We start from the raw sequence: 3796 nt of genomic DNA on the forward strand, positions 1-3796 counted from the left end.
TTTATGAAGAAATATAGTCTTAAACATGTTATGAGGCTGGAAATGTTCTGCGCAGTAGGAAAGCTTATTACTTTTAATTAGCTACGAAATGTTTTTTAATCTAATATTTTTATATACGAATATTTTTAGATGTTATGGATACATGTTTAAAATTTCATGATTTTTGGATAAACCTTTTTTATTCTAAAAATCTTTTATCATCGGTACGTAGAACTTTTTTTTCATGATCCAAACAGCGTGTTTTGATTTTAATAGAATAGCTACAAAACGAATTTTTATTTGAAATGTTTATACCACAATATTCAAGATGTTTATAATACATATATTAAATTTCGAAATTTTTGGACGAACCATGTTTTTCCTAAAAATCAATTATGGTCAGTACGCAGACTTTTTATTTTAGTTACAAATAGCATGTTTTGTAAATTGTTTAAAATACTTCCAAAACATATTTTGGCATGAAATTTTATACGAGACACATATATCTGTTATTGTTATACATAAAAATAATTAGGAGTTTTCTGTTACCAGAAGTATTTTTGTTAGTATTTATTTTAACAAGTGCTCAGATCTGTCCCGTTTTCTCTAAAACTCCGTTTTTTGACAATATATGTTTAAATTAGATTTCATCATGTTGGAGTCCGATTTTTGAACTTTGAGTAAAGAAGAAAATGTTTATAATTTTATTTTCTATTCTGTGGAATTTTTAAGAATTTTTCTCGGAAATTTTTGTTTTTGCCGAAACCCTAGAGCAAAGGGTATTTTTGTCTTTTCACTTTCGAGTCCCGTCTTTGAGTTTTCCAGAAACAGGTCATGTTTGGTTCTTATCTCAAAAACAGTTTTTGAGTTGAAAATTTTGAAAACAAAAAGTGAAAATGTGTTTGTTTCAAAAAATTTTGAAGTTGTTTTGTAAAAAAGTAAAGAAAACTGAAAACAAATAAAAAGTGTTTTTGGAAAAAAAATTCTTCTCTTCTCTCCTCCTTCTCCTCATCTTCTCTTTTCATTTCTTCAAAAACAAAAATGAAAACTGTACCAAACACTTTTTTCAGTTTTTTCACTTTCTCAAAAACAAAAATGAAAACTGTACCAAACAGTTTTTTGAAAACAACTCCAAAATAATTTTTCAGTACAACTACAAAAATTAGGAAATAGAAAACAAAAACTTTTTTAGTTAACTACCAAACACAACCTTTGTTACGCCAAAAATTGTTTATTAGAACCTGATTTCCATTCTTTCGTTTAGGTCCCAAGCCATATACGTTTTCCGATCGTCCGATAGTTTAAAGTCGCACGTTCTCGTATCAAGGTGAGAATAATCTCACTACAATACGGATTAGTTTAAAATTAATTAAGTTGAGTGTGTGATTTGAATTGGTTAATATGTGTTATATGATTGATTGTGTGATATTTCTTTTATGTGCGTGTATATGTTATTGAGTGAATTGTGATTATTATGCTATGTCTTGTTATGATGAGTTTATGTATGAGTTTAGTACAACTTTGGCATAAGATGTTCTATTTATTAGCATGTTTTATTTATGTTTATGTCATATGTCATCTTTGTATGTAACACAAATAATCAAGTGATAAGATAAGTAAGAGAGTCGTACCGCCTCGAGCTACGGAGGTATTAAGAGAATTCTCTCGAACCGACCTACGGGCTCATAAAGGGAGTTTTCTCATATGATATGTTTATTAGATGGTGCTAACTATGAGAGGTCGCAGCCCCGTAGTTCGTTTCCAAAGTGTACACTAAAATTGGTACGACTACTGTAGGGGCACTCCGAATAAAATATGATAACACTTATGATACGAAAGAACATGACACTGCTAGAAATTAAAACACTAATATCCGGATCATGCATCGCATTACTCATCTTTTTGTGAGTCATAGTTATTCTCGCTGAGCGTTAGCTCATATTATGTGTATTCGTCCGTATTGTAGGTAAGCAACAAATGAACAAGTGAGGAGGGTGGATCAGCGGCGTTCGATGGCTAAGGGGTTGGGTTGTGGTTCCGCGCGTTTATTTAAAAGATTTCCGCTACGAAATTTTCTAACACTCGATTTGAGATTTTTTATGCTTAAGATATTTTCCAAGTTTAATTAGTTTTGCAAAACTGAAGTTGAATTTTTATGGTTTTATTTCCGTTGAATATTCCAACTATCTACTTTAGTTTGGAATTCCGAATTAAGTAATTCTCTTATTTTCATCAAATGATTTATATTTGTAGAGGACGATGATTTTAGAGATGACGAATAAGAACTTGAGCAAGATGTTTTCGTTGATCGCAATGTTGATCGTCCTGATGATGTGGATGATAATTTAGACTTAGATGATATAGAATATTATGTATATGCTGACGATGAATGAGTAATTTAGCTTAATCTTGGCTTTATATTTCAAAATTAAATTATTGAAATTTATTATTTTAACATTTTGTTTTGCTTTTAAATGTATAGATATGTTGATGGCTATGGGAGCGGGAGGTAGCGGTGTAGATGATCAATCCTATCACCGCGATGATAGTGGCAGTGACGATAGGATGCCACCAACCAAGAAGCGTGGAATCACGACTGGCGTGACCTCTGAGAGAGCCAAGATGGGCAAGCCAAAAGAGTTGGTGCACTATTACCCGAACTACGACGCTTTTCTGTAGCCGGAAAAGAATGAAAAAAGAGATTACATGATGTTCACGAATTTCTTAGGCGGTGTGGTTCGCGACGTCATTCCTCCGTATACAATTTCTTGGAAGAAGGTAACGCCAGCGCAACAAAAACGACTATTGGAGCACTACTACAAATATGGGCATCAGGTGCGACAAAAGTCGCACCTGAATACAAAACATACAACAATTAATTTAATTAAATTCAAGATATGTATTCCATACTAAATTATCTAAGAGTAGTGGTCACATGTTGTAAAATCATTTGGAGAAAATAAGAGAACTTGGTTATCGGGAAAATTTAGTATGTTCAGCAACAAGCTTTTATTCATTCATATAGATCTATTCAGTCTCAAAACTAAAGAAATTCACAACAGCTTATTAGTAATTTAGTATGTCGAAATGTTAGTATGGGCTTAAAAGAGCAGATTGACCGCAAACCGTATACTCAACGTGGCAGTCTTCGCTTCTAACAAATTCTAATTATTAACTTAAATTTAATGTGTAAATTCTATGGACCTACGTGTTATTTGATAAGACGACACACAGAAGATAATGCCAGCTAAAAGTCATCCTTTATACAATGCATTTATCGTCTAAGAGCATCTATTATTTTGATCAAGCAAAAATGTATCATAGGCAAGGCCTTGCAGTTTGGTTGGCATTATAAATTGAGCAAATGTGTATGGTGTTACTACATCAAAGAATAAAACACTCACTACTAGAAATCAAAATAACAATAATAATAATAATAATAATAATAATAACATGAAGAGCGGTGGCGAGGTTGCGATAGTTATGACTCTCATGGCGTTGATGGCTTCGTTGTCCTCAGGAGAGCGGAACAACATGGCGGCTCTCAGCGATAGAATGAACTTCGGGAATCGGAAACTGGTTCTGATGATGCTCTCGAGGCCGCAGCGTAACTGTGTGGGCTTAGGCCAACCTTGCGGAGCACTTGACTGGTGTTGCGATGACAGTTGGTGCGACGGTGTCTTCAGCGGAACAATTGATATGTTATGTTTGAATTAATTTAAGTTGATATAATTAGTTAGTTTGTTGGAAACGAGCCACAGAGGTTCTGTTTAGGGTTTAGTTGATTATTAGGATAGTTTTGGATGATTTGTATATG

This window comes from Urtica dioica, chromosome 5 (assembly GCF_054948205.1).
Source record: "Urtica dioica subsp. dioica isolate 48M chromosome 5, U.dioica_male_clone48M_v1_H2, whole genome shotgun sequence".
NCBI classification, from domain to species: Eukaryota; Viridiplantae; Streptophyta; class Magnoliopsida; order Rosales; family Urticaceae; genus Urtica; species Urtica dioica.